The sequence below is a fragment of the Bos taurus genome, chromosome 21 (assembly GCF_002263795.3).
Source record: "Bos taurus isolate L1 Dominette 01449 registration number 42190680 breed Hereford chromosome 21, ARS-UCD2.0, whole genome shotgun sequence".
Lineage (NCBI taxonomy): Eukaryota > Metazoa > Chordata > Mammalia > Artiodactyla > Bovidae > Bos > Bos taurus.
In genome coordinates this window covers 6,250,870-6,272,393 of record NC_037348.1, presented here as the reverse complement: position 1 = coordinate 6,272,393, position 21,524 = coordinate 6,250,870, and the positions used below count along the sequence as shown (strand labels likewise).

Sequence of the window (21,524 nt, the reverse complement as noted above, 5' to 3'; positions counted from 1 at the left end):
ACCTTCCAGGGGCTGTGCACCAAGTCAGCACTGCAATGGGGGACACCCAGCGATGCTCACCTAAGCCACACGGCCAGGACACGTTTTCCTCGGCAACGTGTTAACCCCAGCACAGCCTGCTTCTCCCCTCCCCGTGGCTTTCTTGGAGACAGCACAATCCTGGCCTCCCATCTTCATCAGCACCTCCACTCCTCCTGCACGCTTCCCTCCCAGCTTCTAGCTGTGGCTCGTCTGCCTCCCAAGGTTGCTTTCTGCTGGCTCAGCAACCATGGTCCAGCTCTGCTCTAGGCAAGGCCCGGAACTTCTCCACCAGGGGTGGGAGCTAGGCTGGGACCTGGGACCCTCTACTGGAGTGCTTGCACTTGCACATAGATGTCTCTTCCATCTATATTCCAGCACTGGAAAACCGAGAAGCTACAAGGGACTCAAAATAACTGTATACAGGTGCGAATGCAGCAATTATGAGCAATAAGATTCGAAAAGCCCACAAATCAACTGCCCCTTCTAAGTGCCAGGAGCATGATTCCTGTTTACAGCACTGCCACAAGGGTGTGAGAAGACCACCTAAACCATTCCTCTGGCCAGGCCCACCAATGCCCCCACCCTCAGCCCATTTAAAGAACCACCCCACTCTCCTCCAAGACCCAGTTAGGCACCTGTTAACATGTTCTCATGGTGAAGTCTTACCTGAATTGCTCATCAGACCTCTTCATTTCTACTGATTAGAGTCCAAGGACCATGGTTGATAACACTTTGAAGTTTATTCCTCCTTGGGCACTCTTCCTCAGTCCTAGGGTTCCATTGTAAGTTATATTTTCTCTTTTATCATGGCTTAATAGTATAGCTTTATATTAAACTTCCTTTGTTTAAATCACGTGTGGTTTCTGTTCCCGATTGGACACTAACTGATACACTACCATCACTTCCTATTGCCGTGTGGCATAGGTCCCTAGATCTGTGTTGGTGATTTCGTGGAGTCTGTTCTGCTTCATTTGTCTTTGTCTGTCCCTCAGCCCCTGCTTTATCATTCATTTTACAGTATTTTCAGAGGCTTCCTGGCTGGTTCACTGGTTGAGAGTTCGCCTGCCAATGCAGGGGACACGGATTCAATCCCTGGTCCAGGAAGATCCTACATGCCTCAGGGCAACTGAGCCTGGGCACCACAATAAGAAAAGTCCCCAGGATGAGAAGCCCACCTACTACAGCCTGACAGAGTCCACACACAGCAACGAAGCCCCAGCACAGCCAAAAATAAACAAACCGGTTAATTTAAAAATATTTTCAAATTTTTGTTTGTAATTTTTGAACCTGGGTTATTTATAACTATAGTCTTTAATTTCTAGGCAGCTGGACATTTTCTAATATACTATAGTTACTGTTTTCTATGAACAAGAACATACTCTGTCCTGTCACACAGAAATATACTGTGGCTTTCTTTCTGGCCCAGCATGTAGTCGATTTTGATTTGTGTATTTGACGAGAATGTTAACATTTTACCAAATGTTCTCAATGTGTTAATTAGATCGTTTGTTGATTGTCTTATTCAGATCATCTGTACCTGAATCTTTTTTTAATATTTTGTGGTCTGCTGCTTCTGTTATTAAAAGAGGTGAGTTTTAGTCTTCCACTAAAGTGAATTTGCATTTTAGTTTTGGAAAATTTTTCTGTAGTAAATTATTTTCCATGATTCTAGTTCAAACTTTCTATGTGCTTATATTTAAAGTGTATCCCTTGTAAGCAGCTTAAGGATCAGTCTGTATCTGGCTCACCTCAGGCCCTAGAATGTAAACATGGAAACTGCTTCTGGCCTTTCCTCTGAGAGCTTGGTGGGTCTTTGTCTCAACCCTAAGGTACTACAGGAATGTCCTCTCCATTTTTTCACTGATTTTAGCTTAGCATTTTCTTCTGTGCAGTTTAACAATTTGACCAGTTCTTACCAGGTCTTCTTGTTGGGCTCTGCTGTCATCAGAGGATGTGAGAGCTCCCCCTTCTGGTCTTCTATCCTATTTAATTGAGGTTTCTGTTTATTAATTTTTTTTTTAACAGAAGATAGGAAAGGAGGGAGAATTCAGCAAACCATAAACAAAGTAAAAAGGCAACCAAATATATGCAAATGAAGTGACCAATAAGGGATTAATCTCTAAAATATACAACAGCTCATGCAGCTCAATAACAAAAACAAACAACCCAATCAAAAAATGGGCAGAAGATCTAAATAGACGCTTTTCCAAAGATAGCCATAAAGCACGTGCAAAGATGCTTAGTATCACTAATTAGTAGAGAAATGCAAACCAAAACTCCAATGAGGTGATCAGCTCACATTGGTCAGAGAGGGTACCTACCTGCTAAGTTGCTTCATTGTCTGACTCTTTGTGACCTCATGGACTGTAGCCCACCAGGCTCCTCTGTCCATGGGATTCTCCAGGCAAAAATACTGGAGTGGGTTGCCATGCCCTCTCTCCTCCAGGGGATCTTCCCAATCCAGGTATCAAACCCATGTCTGTTAAGTCTCCTGCATTGGCAGGTGGGTTCTTTACCACTAGCGCCACCAGAGTGGCCACCATCAAAATATCTTCAAACAATATATGCTGGAGAGGGTGTGGAGAAAAAGGAACCCTCCTAAAGTGCTAGTGAGAATGTAAATTGGTACAGCCACAATACAGAACATTATAGAGATCCCTTTAAAAAACTAAAAACAGAAGTACCATATGACCTCACAGTCCCACTACCAGGGATAAATCTAAAGAAAATCATTATTCATAACGATACATGCACCCAAATGTTCAGTGAAGCACTGTTTACAGTAGACAGGAGACAGAAGCAGCCTAAATGTCCGTCGACAGAGGAATAGATAAAGAAGATGTGGTACATATATACAATGGAATATTACTCAGGCATAAAAAGATCAAAATAATGCCATTTGCAGCAACATGGATGGACCTAGAGATTTTCATACTGAGTGAAGTAAGTCAGAGAAAGAAAAACGTCATATGCTATTGCTTGTATATAGAACCTTAAAAAATGGACAAAGTAACTTATTTCCAGAACAGAGAGAGAATCGTGATGTAGAAAACAATTTTATGGTTAACATAATTTTATGGGAGCTGAATGGGGGAGAAGGATAAAATGGGGCATTGGGATTGACATATACACACTACTATATATAAAAGGTCGCACAGAGTCGGACGCGACCGAAGTGACTTAGCAGCAGCAGCATATATAAAATATTGTGGCTTGGCCAAAAAGTTCATTCAGGTTTGTGATAGTGTACAAAAACCCGAACAAACATTTTGGCCAACCCAGTAAAGTGAAAGTTGTTCAGTCTTGTCCAGTTCTTTGTGACCCCCTGGACTATAGCCTGCCAGGCTCCTCTGTCCATGGAATTCTGCAGGACAGGATACTGGAGTGCGTAGCCATTCCCTTCTCCAGGGGGTCCTCCCAACCCAGGGATAGAATTCCAGGTCTCCCACATTGCAGGTGGATTCTTTACCATCTGAACAACCAGGGAAGCCCGAGTAGCTAACTACTATATAGCATAGGAAACTGTACTCAATACTCTACAATGACCTATGTGGGAAAAACATCTAAAAAAGGGTGGATATATAAAACTGATTCCCTTTGCTGTACAGCAGAAACTAAAATCAACTATACCCCAATATGAATTTTTTTTTAAACTGAAAATAAGATTACAGAGAATTTATAACAAATATAACTATGGAATTAACATGAAATAAAAGTCTTCTGGAGTAAATAAATGCACTTCTCCCTGTTCTTCCCACTAAGCACAGTTATAACCTCTGGATACTATACATCAAATGAGAGCAAGAAGACACTGAGAGGTGGAGAAAAGCAGTCAGCCTGGCTGGGACCGCAGGACCGAAGAACAACACAGAGGCAGGTTCCTTGGGTTTTCTTTCTGCCTCCTGTGTCCAACAGTGGGAGCTGGAGAAGCCAGCTATCCAGAAATAGCAACACAGAGAGCCCTCCAAAAAGCCTGCTCTCTCCGTCTAGAACATGAGGGAAGGGGCAGCCTAGCAAGATGGAACACTTCTAGGTGATAACTCCCCTACTCCAGTCAAGCACTGTGGAAAAAACAAGGGCCTCACCCTACTCCTGTAACCAAAATATAAGAGGGGCCTAGACGCTCACAAGTTGTGACAAGACACACCCCCACCCGCAATGGGTTGGTGGTGTCAGACATGCTGGAGTGGGGAGCTGAGACTTTTATAGCCTCCCGACAACAGTGAGTCCTTATCCCACTCTGCAGTGTCAGTGTCAGAGTATGGAAGCACCAGGGTGGTGTTTGTGTCAGCAAACATCTAGTGGGGACCCTGAGGTCTTACAGTAACGGGGCACCTTCTGTCCCTGGGTGTCAGCACAGGCAAAGTAGCGTTGCTGAACTTCTACATCTAGCAGGCAGTAAGTAGGCACTGATAAGACAGAAGACCTGAATAAAAGCTAGTGTCTCATAACGCAATACTCACGTGTTCAGGATTCAATTGAAAATCATTGTCAGAAAATCTCAACTTGAATGAGAAAATACAATCAACAAACACCAATTTTGAGAAGATGCAGAAGTTGGAATTATGTGACAAGGAATTTTAAGAAACTAATTTGGAAGGTAGGGAAAAACGTATAGTACATCCTGTGTGCTCTGTACCCCTAATCCCACGAAGGTAGCATTTTGCGTGACTATAATATCAGATCCATGATACTGACATTAGTACAACCCACAGAGTTTATTAAGGTGTTGCCAGTTGTATAAACAATCATGTGCGTGTGTGTGTGTGTGTGTGTGTGTGTGTGTGTGTGTGGTTCTATGAAATTTGTCACATAGGAGCTTTGTGTATCTAGCATCTTGAGGTCCAGAACTGCTCCGTCACCGCAAGGCTCCCTTGGGCTACCCTTTTGGAGCCAACCCTCCCTCAAATCCTAACTCTAGAAACCACTCATTGGTTTCTCATGTCTATAATTACATTAGTTTAAGAGACCTGGGTTGGATCCCTTGGATTGGGACGATCCTCTGGAGAAGGGAAAGACTACCCTCTCCAGTATTCTGACCTGGAGATTCCATGGACTGTATAGTCCATGGGGTTGCAAAGAGTCAGACAAGACTAAGCGACTTTCACTTTCAAGAATATTATAGAAATGGAATCATTCAGTATGTAACTTTTGGAGATTGGTTTTTCTCACTCAGCATAATTTCCTTAAGATCTTGATTGTTGTGTGTAGTTTATTCCTTTTTATTACTGAATAGAATTCCATGATACAGATGTACAAATTTGTTTAACCATTCATCCCTTGAAGAACAACTGAATTGTTTCCAGTTGCAGTTATTTTTTTTTTTTCTTTAAACATCTTTATAGAGCAGCATCCAAACTCCAGATCCAGTGGCCAAGGAGACCTATTTTGCTGTGGGTACCAGCTGGGGCATGCAGGCAGCTCAGGCTTCTCACTCCTCTGTTTAGAGACAAGGGTGGTGGGCGCGTTTCGTCTTTGGCTTCCACAATGCTCACGTCCTCAGGCAGAGGCTTCTTAGGACCAGTCTTACCAGCTGGGTCCCAAGGCAGCATGCTCTTTCCCTTGACGCCCAGCACACCCTGTCTGAGCAGCATAGGGCACACAGCAGGCTCAACATAGTAGTTAACAGGTCCCCACTGTGGCTCATGAGGCCATCTGCGTGGGCTTAGCCATGCGTGGATTTAGCCCTCTGTCCTCAGAGTTTCCCAGACACTACCGCCTCGCAGCCTTTGGCCCCCCTCTCCAGGAGGAGCTGCAGCGTACCACAGCAGGCCCGCCGCACAGGAAGTGGAGGACCGACCAGTCTATAACACAGAGACTCTGCCTGGGAATGGCACACAGACCTCCTGTGGCTCCCTTTTCAGCATAAAGCTCTACTCTGCCGTCAGGGAAGCCAAATTTCTTCTGAACCACAGCAGTCAATTCCCGGAATCCACCGGCCCTTCTCACCAAGAACATTCTGTGTCCTGGTGGCCAAGATAAGGATTTCTGTCCTGGTTGGTGTAACATGGACCTCACCTCAGCCAGCTCCTCAGTGAAAGACTCATTCAGTTCACCTTTGAAGATGCCATCAGTGACGAACTTCCTCTTCTTAGCCCCAGTTGGAGCTATTACTGATAAATCTACTGTGCACACTTATATATACATTTTTGTGTGAATTGAAGCTTCCATTTCTCAGGGATAAATGCTCAAGTGCAGTTCGTGATTCGTATGGTAGTTAACCTCTTCAGTTTGTTTTTTGTTTTTTAATTGCTAAACTGTTTTCCAGAGTGGATGTTTATTTTACATTCCTACAAGCAATAAATGAGTGATGAAGTCTCTCTGCCTCTTCAGCATTTGGTGTTATCAATATTTTTTATTTTAATTATTTTGGAAGTTGTGTAGCAATATCTCATTGTAGTTTGAATTTGTAAATTCAAATGACTACTGATATTGAACTTCTTTACCTGTGCTTGTTTTCCATCTATATATCCTCATGAATAGAAATATCTGTTCATAACTTTTCCCCATTTTCTAATTCAATTGTTTTTTTGACATTGAATTTTGAGAGTTATTTGTATATTCTGCATACAAGTCCCTTTTCAAATATATGATTTGCAAAATTTTTTCTTAGTCTGTAGATATGCTTACCTTTTCATCCTCTTAACAAAGTCTTTTACAGAGCAAATATTTTAATTTTGATGAGGTATAATTTATCAATATTTTTCTCTTATGGATCATACTTTTGGTGTCAAGTGTAAGAATTCTTTATCTAGCACAAGAACCTCAAGACTTTCTCCCATTTTTTTTTTCTCTAACAGTTTTTATTTTACACTTTTAAGTCTGTGATTCATATAGACATGATATTTGGGTTGAGGCTCATTTAATGTCTCATTTCTCTAGCACACTTTCTTGAAAATGCTATCTTTCCTTGTTTGAATGGCTTTTCACCTTTGTCAAAATAAGTTGGACATATTTGTGTAGATGAATTTCTGGGATCTCTCTTTGGTTCCATTAATCTTTGTGTCTATCCCTTGCCAGGCTTCACTGGTGACTCAGATGGTAAAGAATCCACCTGCAATGCAGAGCCCCAGGTTCAATCCCTGGGCCATGAAGATAGTCTGGAGAAGGGAAGTTCAGTTCAGTTCAGTTCAGTCACTCAGTCGTGTCCGACTCTTTGAGACCCTGTGAATCACAGCACGCCAGCCTCCATGTCCATCACCAACTCCTGGGGTTCACGCAAATTCATGTCCATCAAGTCAGTGATGCCATCCAGCCATCTCATCCTCTGTTGTCCCCTTTTCCTCCTGCCCCCAATCCCTCCCAGCATCAGGGTCTTTTCCAGGGTCAGCTCTCCGCATGAGGTGGCCAAAGTATTGGAGTTTCAGCTTCAGCATCAGTTCTTCCAATGAACGCCCAGGACTTATCTCGTTCAGGATGGAGTGGCTGGATCTCCTTGTAGTCCAAGGAACTCTCAAGAGTCTTCTCCAACACCACAGTACAAAAGCATCAATTCTTCGGCACTCAGCTTTCTTCACAGTCCAACTCTCACATCCATACATGACCACTGGAAAAACCCATAGCCTTGACTACATGGACCTTTTTTGGCAAAGTAGTATCACTGCTTTTCTCTATGCTATCTAGGTTGGTCATAACTTTCCTTCCAAGGACTAAGCGTCTTTTAATTTCATGGCTGCAGTCACCATCTGTAGTGATTTTGGAGCCCAGAAAAATAAAGTCTGACACTGTTTCCACTGTTTCCCCATCTAGTTCCCATGAAGTGATGGGACCAGATGCCATGATCTTCGTTTTCTGAATGTTGAGCTTTAAGCCAACTTTTTCACTCTCCTCTTTCATTTTCATCAAGAGGCTTTTTAGTTCCTCTTCACGTTCTGCCATAAGGGTGGTGTCATCTGCATATCTGAGGTTATTGGTATGTCTCCCGGCAATCTTGACTCCAGCTTGTGCTTCTTCCAGCCCAGCGTTTCTCATGATGTACTCTGCATATAAGTTAAATAAGCAGGGTGACAATATATAGCCTTGACGTACTCCATTTCCTATTTGGAACCAGTCTGTTGTTTCATGTCCAGTTCTAAGTGTTGCTTCCTGACCTGCATACAGATTTCTCAAGAGGCAGATGAGGTGGTCTGGTATTCCCATCTCTTTCAGAATTTTCCACAGTTTATTGTGATCCACACAGTCAAAGGCTTTGGCATAGTCAATAAAGCAGAAATAGATTTTTTTTCTGGAACTCTTGCTTTTTCGATGATCCAGCGGATGTTGGCAATTTGATCTCTGGTTCCTCTGCCTTTTCTAAAACCAGCCTGAACATCTGGAAGTTCACGGTTCATGTACTGGTGAAGCCTGGCTTGGAGAAGGGAATGAGAGAGCTAGTTCTTAGGTAGGTAGATAAGGAGTCTAGGGCTCTTGAGGAGGAGTAAAGGACAAACTTTTTTTTCTACTCTCCTTTTTCTTAGTCATGTAAGATTTTTTTTCTTGAACTCTGAGTTGTTATGGCAACAATCTATTTCTTCTAAGACTAACTTTCTTTAAGCCCAGAGCTAATGATTACACAATAAAACAACTCATCTTACTGAGAGGTATGTTTTTCCTTAAATTCTGTACTAACAGCACAATTGCACTCATCTCACACGCTAGTAAAGTAATGCTCAAAATTCTCCAAGCCAGGCTTCAGCAATATGCGAACCATGAACTTCCTGATGTTCAAGCTGGTTTTAGAAAAGGCAGAGGAACCAGAGATCAAATTGCCAACATCTGCTGGATCACGCAAAAAGCAAGAGAGTTCCAGAAAAACATCTATTTCTGCTTTATTGACTATGCCAAAGCCTTTGACTGTGTGGATCACAATAAACTGTGGAAAATTCTTCAAGAGATGGGAATACCAGACCACCTCATCTGCCTCTTGAGAAATCTGTATGCAGGTCAGGAAGCAACAGTTAGAACTGGACATGGAACAACACACTGGTTCCAAATAGGAAAAGGAGTACATCAAGCCTGTATATTGTCACCCTGTTTATTTAACTTACATGCAGAGTACATCATGAGAAACGCTGGACTGGAAGAAACACAAGCTGGAGTCAAGATTGCCGGGAGACATGTCAATAACCTCAGATATGCAGATGACACCACCCTATGGCAGAAAGTGAAGAGGAACTAAAAATCCTCTTGATGAAAGTGAAAGTGGAGAGTGAAAATGTTGGCTTAAAGCTCAACATTCAGAAAACGAAGATCATGGCATCCGGTACCATCACTTCATGGGAACTAGATGGGGAAACAGTGGAAACAGTGTCAGACTTTGTTTTTCTGGGCTCCAAAATCACTGCAGATGGTGATTGCAGCCATGAAATTAAAAGACCCTTACTCCTTGGAAGGAAAATTATGACCAACCTAGATAGCATATTGAAAAGCAGAGACATTACTTTGCCAACAAAGGTTCGTCTAGTCAAGGCTATGGTTTTTCTAGTGGTCATGTATGAATGTGAGAGTTGGACCGTGAAGAAGGCTGAGCGCCGAAGAACTGATGCTTTTGAACTGTGGTGTTGGAGAAGACTCTTGAGAGTCCCTTGGACTGCAAGGAGATCCAGCCAGTCCTTTCTAGAGATCAGCCCTGGGATTTCTTTGGAAGGAATGATGCTAAAGCTGGAATTCCAGTACTTTGGCCACCTCGTGTGAAGAGTTGACTCATTGGAAAAGACTGTGATGCTGGGAGGGATTGGGGGCAGGAGGAGAAGGGGACGACAGAGGATGAGATGACTGGATGGCATCACTGACTCGATGGACGTGAGTCTGAGTGAACTCCGGGAGTTGGTGATGGACAGGGAGGCTTGGTGTGCTGCGATTCACAGGGTCGCAAAGAGTCGGACACGACTGAATGACTGATCTGATCTGAACAGTTGTATAACAACAATGTATCTTGCTCGAGGTCACGTTTCTTCTTCTTAAGAACCTTCTGACTAATCCTGTTATCTTAAGATGCATGTTGCCGGAGTGGGTTTGTTAAGACCTTTCTATTGTTAATAACCAACTGAAAAAGTATATAAAGACAGGCCTGATAAGACAGGCCAGTGGGGCGCTCTCTGCCCCTTCGATGTCTGTGTCAAACACTCTCTCTGTCCCTTTTTCACTGTGATAAAACTTTTGCCACATGAAGCTCTAAGCGCCTTAAGCCTTGTCTCTGGTCCCAAAGCTAATTTTTCTTCTTCGGAGGTCTCGTATCTGACACCGTTCACCATAAGCTATCAGGAATGGCTCCCCACTCCAGTATTCTTGCTTGGATAATTCCAAGGACAGAAGAGCTTGGTGGGCTATAGTCTATGAGGTCACAAACAGTCAGACATGACTGAGCAGCTAAGCACACACACACATACACACAGACATCCCTTTACCAGTACCACTCTGTCCTGACTACTGTAAAGCTATATAGTAAGCTTTAGTATCAAAGTTTTTCCTACCACTTTATTCTTTTCAAGTTGTTTTACCTACTCTACTACCATACCTTCCCATATAGATTTTACAAAAAGCTTGTTGATGTCCACAAAAACAAACAAAATTAAGTGGTGGTTTGATAGAAACTTTATTAAAACTAGAGAATTTGCAGAGAATCAACATCTTTACTAAGTTGAGTCTTCCAATCCATGAACGTAGGACTTATCTTCTATTTTTTAAGTCTTTCTCTATTTCTTTCCTTGGAATTTTGCAAATTTAAGTATACAGACCCTGAATGTGTTACACTTATAGGTAAGTCTTTCATTTTATTGGAAAATTAGAAATGGAATCATGCTTTAAATTTGTTTCTACATGTTCTTTTTTAATAAGTAGAATTTCAGTTAATTCTTGGATGATTTTATGTCCTGTGACCTGATGAACTCATATGTGGTGAAATTTTGTGAGGATTTTGTAGATCCATTAGTATTTTTTACATAGATAATGTTATCAGAAAATAAGGAGTTCTTTTCTTCCTTTTCAACCTGTGAGCATTTTGTTTCTTTTTACTGTCTTATTACAGCAGTTAGGACCTCCAATGCCATGTTGCCAGGTGGTCAGAATAACAGTGCTAAGAGGAGACATTCTTGCCTCAATCACAGTCTTAAGGGGAAAGCATTGTCTTTCCTTTAACTATGATGTTAGTTGTAGGTTACTTTGTAGGTGCTCTTCATTAAGTTGAAAATTTTCCCTCTATTACTAGATTGATGAGAGTTTTCATAATGTGTTTATTAGATTTTGTCCAATGCTCTTCCTGCATTGATTGATAAATCATATATTATTTGTTCTTAACTTGTTCATATGGTTGCTGCTGCTGCTGCTGCTAAGTTGCTTCAGTCGTGTCCGACTCTGTGTGACACCATAGATGGCAGCCCACCAGGCTCCCCTGTCCCTGGGGTTCTCCAGGCAAGAACACTGGAGTGGGTTGCCATTTCCTTCTCCAATGCATGAAAGTGAAAAGTGAAAGTGAAGTCACTCAGTCATGTCCAACTGTTAGCGACCCCGTGGACTGCAGCCTACCAGGCTCCTCCATCCATGGGATTTTCCAGGCAAGAGTGCTGGAGTGGGGTGCCATTGCTTAAGGTAATTGATTTTCAAACATTGATCTAGTCTCACATAGCAGGAATAGTCGCATTTGGTGATGGTATATCATTTTAAACACACACACACACACACACACACACACACACACACAAACCACAATGCTGGGTTCAATTTGTTAGCATTCTGTTGAGGAATTTTGCAACAAAGTCATGGGAGATTTTGATAGATGATTGTATTTTCTTGTACTGTATTTGTGGTAATTTTTGAGGCAGTACTGGTTTCAGAAATGTTTTCACCTTCTTATCTTGCTGGAAGAGATTGTGTAAAATTGGTGTTAACTTTTAAACATGTTTGGTAATTCTACAGTTAAACTGAGAATCAGCTCATTGCATTGCTTTTTCTTATTGTTTTTGCTTTCACTTTTATTCATTTCTACTTTCATTTTATTATTTGCTTCTTGACAAACACTCTAAAGCAGTTCTAAATTTTAAAAATGCCTCAAGGAACAGTTACAAAATTCTGTAAACAAATGTAAATGTGAAAAAGTTTCAGCAATAAAGATATAATAATAAGTTTCAGTAATAAAGATATAAATGAAAACCAAATAGAAATCTTAGAATTAAAAAATACAATAACTAAAATTTTTAAACTCAGTGGAGTTTTATGTTGTTTCTCTTAACAACAAAATGGAGAGGACAGAGGAAAGAATTCATGATCTGGAAATTAATACAGTAAAAATTGTCCAGTCTAAACAAGAAAGAGAAAATAGAGTGAATAAAACTAAAATCAAAACCATGACCAAACCAAAACCTCAGGGGCTTATGGGAGTCTAATGAAAGTGCTGACATTTGTGTCATTTGAGTCCCAAGTGAAAAGGAGAAAAAGAGGGGGCTGAAAAAGCCTTCAAATAAATAATGACTGAAAATTTTTCAGATTCAGTAAAAGACATAAATATACAGATTTTAAAAGCTAAGCAAACACATACAGGATAAACACAAAGAAATTCATTATCAGTACATGTCATCAGCTCAGTCGCTCAGTCATGTCCAACTCTTTACCACCCCATGAATCTCAGCACACCAAGCCTCCCTGTCTATCACCAATTCCCGGAGTTCACTCAGACTCACGTTCATCGAGTCAGTGATACCATCCAACCATCTCATCCTCTGTCGTCCCCTTCTCCTCTTGCCCCCAATCCCTCCCAGCATCAGAGTCTTTTCCAATGAGTCAACTCTTTGCATCAGGTGGCCAAAGTACTGAGGTTTCAGCTTTAGCATCATTCCTTCCAAAGAAATCCCACGGCTGATCTCCTTCAGCATGGACTGGTTGGATTTCCTTGCAGTCCAAGGGACTCTCAAGAGTCTTCTCCAACACCACAGTTCAAAAGCATCAATTCTTTGGCGCTCAGCCTTCACAGTCCAACTCTCACATCCATACATGACCACAAGAAAAACCAAAGCCTTGACTAGATGAACCTTTGTTGGCAAAGCAATGTCTCTGCATTTGAATATGCTGTCTAGGTTGGTCATAACTTTTCTTCCAAGGAGTAAGCTTAATTTCATGGCTGCACCTACAGTGATTTTGGAGCCCCCAAAATAAAGTCTGACACTGTTTCCACTGTTTCCCCATCTATTTCCCATGAAATGATGGGACCGGATGCCATGATCTTTGTTTTCTGAATGTTCAGCTTTAAGTCAACTTTTTCACTCTCTTCTTTCACTTTCATCAAGAGGCTTTTTAGTTCCTCTTCACTTTCTGCCATAAGGGTGGTATCATCTGCATATCTGAGGTTATTGATATTTCTCCCAGCAATCTTGATTCCAGCTTGTGTTTCTTCCAGTCCAGTGTTTCTCATGATGTAGTCTACATATCAGTTAAATAAGCAGGGTGACAATATACAGCCTTGATGTACTCTTTTTCCTATTTGGAAGCAGTCTGTTGTTCCATGTCCAGTTCTAACTGTTGCTTCCTGATCTGCATACAGATTTCTCAAGAGGCAGATCAGGTGGTCTGGTATTCCCATCTCTTTCAGAATTTTCCACAGTTTATTGTGATCCACACAGTCAAAGCTTTGGCATAGTCAATAAAGCAGAAATAGATGTTTTTCTGGAACTCTCTTGCTTTTTCCATGATCCAGCGGATGTTGGCAATTTGATCTCTGGTTCATCTGCCTTTTCTAAAACCAGCTTAAACATCTGGAAGTCCATGGTTCACGTATTGCTAAAGCCTGGCTTGAAGAATTTTGAGCATTACTTTACTAGTGTGTGAGATGAGTGCAATTGTGCAGTAGTTTGAGCATTCTTTGGCATTGCCTTTCTTTGGGATTAGAATGAAACCTGACCTTTTCCAGTCCTGTGGCCACTGCTGAGTTTTCCAAATTTGCTGGCATGTTGAGTGCAACACTTTCACAGCATCATCTTCCAGGATTTGAAATAGCTCAACTGGAATTCCATCACCTCCACTAGCTTTGTTCATAGTGATGCTTTCTAAGACCCACTTGACTTCACATTCCAGGATGTCTGGCTCTAGGTGAGTGATCACATCATCGTGATTATCTGGGTTGTGAAGATCTTTTTTGTACAGTTCTTCTGTGTATTCTCGCCACCTCTTCTTAATATCTTCTGCTTCTGTTAGGTCCATACCATTTCTGTCCTTTATCGAGCCCATCTTTGCATGAAATGTTCCCTTGGTGTCTCTAATTTTCTTGAAGAGATCTCTAGTCTTTCCCATTCTGTTGTTTTCCTCTATTTCTTTCATTGATTGCCGAAGAAGGCTTTCTTATCTCTTCTTGCTATTCTTTGGAACTCTGCATTCAGATGCTTATATCTTTCCTTTTCTCCTTTGCTTTTCGCTTCTCTTCTTTTCACAGCTATTTGTAAGGCCTCCCCAGACAGCCATTTTGCTTTTTTGCCTTTTTTTTTTCCAGGGGGATGGTCTTGATCCCTTTCTCCTGTACAATATCACGAACCTCATTCCGTAGTTCATCAGACACTCTATCTTTCAGATCTAGGCCCTTAAATCTATTTCTCACTTCCATTGTATAATCATAAGGGATTAGATTTAGGTCATACCTGAATGGTCTAGTGGTTTTCCCTACATGTCATAATCAAACTTAAAAACTAAAAACAAAGGAAAAAATTCTTGTAGCAGCAAGACACAAATAATACCTATCAATAGGGTATAAATAATTCAAATCACAGCAGATTTCTCATCAGAAACCATGAAGACCAGAAAGAAGTGACACAACAGTTTCCAAGTGCTGAAAGAAAATAACTATAATTTGATAGTTATTTAAGTATACATTTATTCTGTAATTCTATATTCAGTGAACCTGTCCTTCAGAAATGCAGGGAAAATGAAAATGTTATCAGGTAAAGGAAATGAAATATTATAAGTACCTACCCTAAACAATGTTCAAAGAGAGTCCTTGAAAAAGAAAAACACAATAAAAGAAGGAATCTTAGAATCTCAAGGCAGAATAGAATACAACAAAAAGGGTACAGGTGAAAGCAAAGATGTAGCCTTCTTTGTTTAACTTTTCTAAATTAACTTTGAGGATTGGAGCAAAAATTATAACATTATCTGATGTGATTCTCAAAGTATATACAGGAAATATTTAAACAATTATAAATGTAGGATGGTAAAGAGACAGAGGGAAATAAGATTCTCGCACTTCACTTGAACTTGTAAAAATGCCAAAGCCAGTGATCAGTTATGTATGTAAAATGCAATACTCAGAGCAAGCAATAACAAAAAAAAAATAATAATAATAAGGGAAAGAATACAGTAAAAAAGGAGCAAGAAAAGAACCTTCCAAATTTTTCTTTATCAGCTCTACACAATATTTATACAAAGAACATTTAGAACAAAAGTAGAAAACTGTAGAAAAATACTTTAATAACATTCATTCTAAAATGTTCAACAGAATATTAGCAAAAACATATTTTCAGTAAATTTTAAAATAATACATGACCAAGAGTTGGTTCCCTGAATACCAGGCTAGTCCAGTGGTGGTGGTTTAGTCACTAAGTCGTGTCTGACTCTTGCAACCCCATGGACTGTAACCTGCCAGGCTTCTCTGTCCATGGGATTTTCCAGGCAAGAATACTGGAATGGGTTGCCATTTCCTCCTCCAGGGGATCTTCCCAACCCAGGAATTGAACCCGGCTCTCCTGCATTGCAGGCAGATAGCCAGTAGTAAGAAACTAATATGAGATCACATTAACAGAGTAAAAAACTACTAGATCAGCACCCCAAGAAATGTAATTAAATATCCACATCCATTCCTGATTTTTAGGAAGAGCTGAAAACCAACATCCAAGGAGTGGCGGTGGCGTGGGTGTAGGAAGGCCAAGAGGAGCTACTCCACGTCCAAGGACCAGTGGCTGCGCGGGTGCAGGAGGGCCGAGAGGAGCTACTCCACATTCAAGGTCAGGAGGGGCAGCCATGAGGAGATACCCCTCGTCCAAGGTAAGGAGCAACAGCTGCGCTTTGCTGGAGCAGCCGTGAAGAGACACCCCACGTCCAAGGTAAGAGAAACCCAAGTGAGATGGTAGGTGTTGCGAGAGGCATCAGAGGGCAGACACACTGAAAGCATAATCACAGAAAACTAGCCAATCTGATCACACGGACCACAGCCTTGTATAACTCAATGAAACTAAGCCATGCCGTGTGGGGCCACCCAAGATGGGAGGGTCATGGTGGAGAGGTCTGACAGAATGTGGTCCACTGGAGAAGGGAATGGCAAACCACTTCAGTATTCTTGCTTTGAGAACCCCATGAACAGTATTAAAAGGCAAATGATAGGATACTGAAATAGAAACTCCCCAGGTCAGAAGGTGCCCAATATGCTACTGGAGATCAGTGGAGAAATAACTCCAAAAAGAATGAAGGTATGGAGCCAAAGCAAAAACAATACACAGCTGTGGATGTGACTGGTGACTGAAGCAAGGTCCCATGCTGTAAAGAGCAATACTGCATAGGAACCTGGAAAGTCAGGTCCATGAATCAAGGCCAATTGGAAGAAGTCAAACAGGAGATGGCCAGAGTGAACGTCGAATTTTCTTGTTACTCCAGGTGTTTCTTGACTTCCTACTTTTGCATTCCAGTCCCCTATGATGAAAAGGACATCTTTTTTGTGTATTAGTTCTAAAAGGTCTTGTAGGTCTTCATGCGAAGAGTTGACTCATTGGAAAAGACTCTGATGCTGGGAGGGATTGGGGGCAGGAGGAGAAGGGGACGACAGAGGATGAGATGGCTGGATGGCATCACTGACTCGATGGACGTGAGTCTCAGTGAACTCTGAGAGTTGGTGATGGACAGGGAAGCCTGGTGTGCTGCAATTCATGGGGTCGCAACTAGTCGGACACGACTGAGCAACTGATCTGATCTGATCTAATGCTAAAATAAATGCAAAACATATACTTGACAACTATAAAAGATGGTGGACAGAAATCTAAGATGTAAGTAATGGGAAAATATCCCCTATTTGGACTCTTTTGTTGACCATTATGGCTACTCCATTTCTTCTAAGGGATTCCTGCCCACAGTAGTAGATATAATGCTCATCTGAGTTAAATTCACCCATTCCAGTCCATTTTAGTTTGCTGATTCCTAGAATGTCGAGTACATTATGAGAAATGCTGGACTGGAAGAAGCACAAGCTGGAATCAAGATTGCCGGGAGAAATATCAATAACCTGAGATATGCAGATGACACCACCCTTATGGCAGAAAGTGAAGAGGAACTCAAAAGCCTCTTGATGAAAGTGAAAGTGGAGAGTGAAAAAATTGGCTTAAAACTCATCATTCAGAAAAGGAAGATCATGGCATCCGGTCCCATCACTTCATGGGAACTAGATGGGGAAACAGTGGAAACAGTGTCAGACTATTTTTTGGGGCTCCAAAATCACTGCAGATGGTGACTGCAGCCATGAAATTAAAAGACGCTTAGTCCTTGGAAGGAAAGTTATGACCAACCTAGATAGCATATGCAAAAGCAGAGACATTACTTTGCCAACAAAGGTTCGTCTAGTCAAGGCTATGGTTTTTCCTGTGGTCATGTATGGATGTGAGAGTTGGACTGTGAAGAAGGCTGAGCGCTGAAGAACTGATGCTTTTGAACTGTGGTGTTGGAGAAGATTCTTGAGAGTCCCTTGGACTGCAAGGAGATCCAACCAGTCCATTCTGAAGGAGATCAGCCCTGGGATTTCTTTGGAAGGAATGATGCTAAAGCTGAAACCTCAGTACTTTGGCCACCTGATGCAAAGAGTTGACTCATTGGAAAAGACTGTGATGCTGGGAGGGATTGGGGGCAGGAGGAGAAGGGGACGACAGAGGATGAGATGGCTGGATGGCATCACTGACTCGATGGACGTGAGTCTGGGTGAACTCCAGGTGTTGGTGATGGACAGGGAGGCCTGGTGTGCTGCGATCCATGGGGTGGCAAAGAGTTGGACACAACTGAGTGACTGAACTGAACTGAACAGGTATATGCACCCATCACAAGTCAATTCTAGGACATTTTCATCCAGTCCTTTAGCTGTCACCCCTCTGCGCCCCCACTGCAGCCTTCAGCACTCATTATCTACTTCTAGAGTCCCTATTCTGGATCCTCCCCTAAAAGGAATCACATAGTAATGGCCTTTGGTGATTGCCTTCTTCCTCTACTGAATGGTCTTGGCACTCTGGCTGAAAGTCAGTTGACTATAGAAGTGTGGGTTTATTTTTCTGGCTGCGCTGCATGACATGTGGGATCTTAGATCCCCCATCAGGGATCGAACCTGTGCTCCCTGCAGTGGAAGCACGGAGTATTAGCCACTGGACGGCCATGGATTTCCCCATGTGGGTTTATTTCTCTCTCAGTTCTATCCCATCGATCTCTAGGTCTATCTTTGTGTCAATAAGTACCATGCTGTCTGGATTACTGCTGCTCAGTAGTAAGTTTTGAAATTAGAATGTGTGAAACCTATTGGATTCTTCTTTTCCAGGATTGCTTTATCTTTCTGGGTACCCTTCAATTCCATATGAATTTTAGAATTAGCTTACCAGTTTCTAGGTGACACTTCCCAGGTGGGGAGGGTGGTAAAGAACCCGCCTGCCTATGCAGGAGATGCAGGTTTGATCCCTGGGTCCCAAAGAACCCCTGGAGGAGGGCATGGCAACCCACTCCAGTATTCTTGCCTGGAGAATCCCATGGACAGAGGAGCCTGGCAGGCTACAGTCCATGGGGTTGCAAAGAGTTGGACACAACTGGGCACACACACACATCAGTTTCTACAAAGACGTCAGCTGGGATTCTGATCGGAATTGTGTGAAATCTGAAGATCAGTTTGGGAAATAGGGGCATCTTAACAAGATTAAGTCTTCTGACATAGGAATAGGGGATATTTTCCCATTTACTTACATCTTAGATTTCTGTCCACCATCTTTTATAGTTGTCAAGTATGTGTTTTGCATTTATTTTAGCATTAGATCAGATCAGATCAGTCGCTCAGTCGTGTCTGACTAGTTGCGACCCCATGAATTGCAGCACACCAGGCTTCCCTGTCCATCACCAACTCTCAGAGTTCACTTAGACTCACGTCCATCGAGTCAGTGATGCCATCCAGCCATCTCATCCTCTGTCGTCCCCTTCTCCTCCTGCCCCCAATCCCTCCCAGCATCAGAGTCTTTTCCAATGAGTCAACTCTTCGCATGAAGACCTACAAGACCTTTTAGAACTAATACACAAAAAAGATGTCCTTTTCATCATAGGGGACTGGAATGCAAAAGTAGGAAGTCAAGAAACACCTGGAGTAACAAGAAAATTTGGCCTTGGAATACTAAATGAAGCAGGGCAAAGACTAATAGAGTTTTGCCAAGAAAATGCACTGGTCATAACAAACACCCTCTTCCAACAACACAAGAGAAAACTCTATACATGGACATCACCAGATGGTCAACACCGAAATCAGATTGATTATATTCATTGTTTTGGCATAGAAGGACCCATAAAACAAACTTCAAATTATCAGAAATAATCTGACCTTGCCTTTCCCTCACTGCTCAATGCCACTCCCCTCTAGGTGCTCTGTCTTACTGCCATGGACAATCAGCTCGGTTTGTCTCAAGAACAGGCTGCATTGGGGATGTTTGGGGAGCTGGCATAGCAAAAAAAATTCAGGTTAAATACTCATGTTTCTGAATGGAATCATAATGAATGTCAAGAGTGCTTCCTTTTTGCAGAGAGCTTTTCACTTTTCATTTAATATTAATACATATTTACATTATTACTACATTATTTGAATGCTCTAATTATGTACAGGGACTTCCCTGGTGGATCAGATGGTAAAGCGTCTGCCTACAATGCGGGAGACCTGGGTTCAAGCCCTGGGTTGGGAAGATCTCCTGGAGAAGGAAATGGCAACCCACTCCAGTATTCTTGCCTGGAAAATTCCATAGATGGAGGAGCCTGGTGGACTACAGTCCATGGGGTCATAAAGAGTCGGACACAACTGAGCAACTTCACTTTCACTTTCACATTATTACTGCATTATTTGAACACTCTAATTATGCACATGCATTACTCATTGCATGCATGTATGCTTAGCCTCAGTCGTGTTCGACTCCTTGCGACCCTATAGACTGTAGCCTGCTAAACTCCTCTGTCCATGGGATTCTACTGGACTGGGTTGCCATGCCCTCCTCCAGGGAATCTTCCTGACCCAGGGATTGAACCCATGTCTCTTAAGTCTCCTGCATTGGCAGGCAGGTTCTTTACCACTAGTATCACATGGGAAGCAATTATTTTAGATGCCAATGGGGATTACATGGTAGTAAGACTATGGGCTTTTATGTATATCTTACGATAGGTACTTTTGGTATTAAAATTTATATTGCAAAAGAAGAGACTGTTGTCTCTAAACATCAGCTGTCTTAGAAAGGTAAGGACTTAAAAGTAGCTAGTTTCTGCTTTTTCATTTTTAACAGCTTTCAAGAAATTGTAATGTATATACAGAACATCATACTAATCCTAAGTGTACGGTTTGGTGATGGATCAAACTGAATGCACGCATGGAAGCAGCACCCGCGTCAAGAAGCAGAACATCGCCAGCACCCGAAGTCCCTTCAGGCCTCATCCAGGCACCATTCTTCTCTTCTCCCCAGAGCTAACCTCTGCTCTGAGTTTTACTATCATAGATTGGTTTTATCTGTTTTTGAATGTTATAAAAATGGAAACATAAAACATCTATTTATTTTTCATTAGAGTTTTTTTGCTAAACATGAAGATTGTAAGAGGAAGCTACATTGTTGTAAGTACCAGTTGGTTCATTTCCTTGCAACACAGCATCCCTTGGAGTAAATAGACCACAATGTCCACTTTACTCTTGGTGGACATTTGGGAAGTGCCCCTTTGAGTTACTGTTAACGTTGCTCATGTGAACGTTAACATGCATTCCTTTGGCACTCTTGTGAGTGTCCTTCTGATATATGCCAGGAATGAAATTGCTCGGCTATATGTGCCTATGTTCAATTTTAGGAAATAATGACAAATGGTTTTTCAAAGTGGTTATAATTGTTTAAACTTCTCCAACAGTGTGTGAGTTTCCATTGTTCCATGTATTGCCATCTGGTACTATGAGTATTTCTAATAATGAGATTGAGCACCTTTTCATATGTTTATTGGTCATTTAGATACGGCATTTTGTAAAGTGTTTGTTGAGTGCCTTGTTCATTTTTTTTTTATCGAGTTGTCAGTATCGGGTTTGAGTAGGACTTCTTCACATATATTGGATATGAGCCATTTGTCAGTTTTAACACTCCATGGCTTGCCTTTTCGCTCTCTTAATGCTTTGTTGAGAAATAGAAGCTCTTTATTTTCATTTAACCTGCTTCATTAAGATGCTCCTTTACAGACATTGTTTTCAGTTCAATTCAGATGCTCAGTTGTGTCTGACTCTTTGAGACCCCATGAACTGCAGCACGCCAGGTCTCCCT

The 21,524-nt window shown here is 41.8% G+C and overlaps 1 long non-coding RNA gene and 1 pseudogene across 1 annotated transcript in view; one reads left to right on the top strand and one right to left on the bottom strand.

Annotated features, from left to right (window-relative positions):
- LOC132343324 (uncharacterized) overlaps positions 1–20,776 on the top strand; it is a 51,668-nt gene extending 30,892 nt beyond the window's left edge. The window contains exons 3-4 of the long non-coding RNA XR_009492083.1: positions 15,845–16,076; positions 20,517–20,776. This is a non-coding gene — a long non-coding RNA (uncharacterized lncRNA). The remainder of the gene's footprint in view (positions 1–15,844; positions 16,077–20,516) is intronic.
- Positions 5,283–9,999, bottom strand: LOC790033 (small ribosomal subunit protein uS3-like; annotated as a pseudogene).
- Positions 20,777–21,524: the final 748 nt, after the last annotated feature.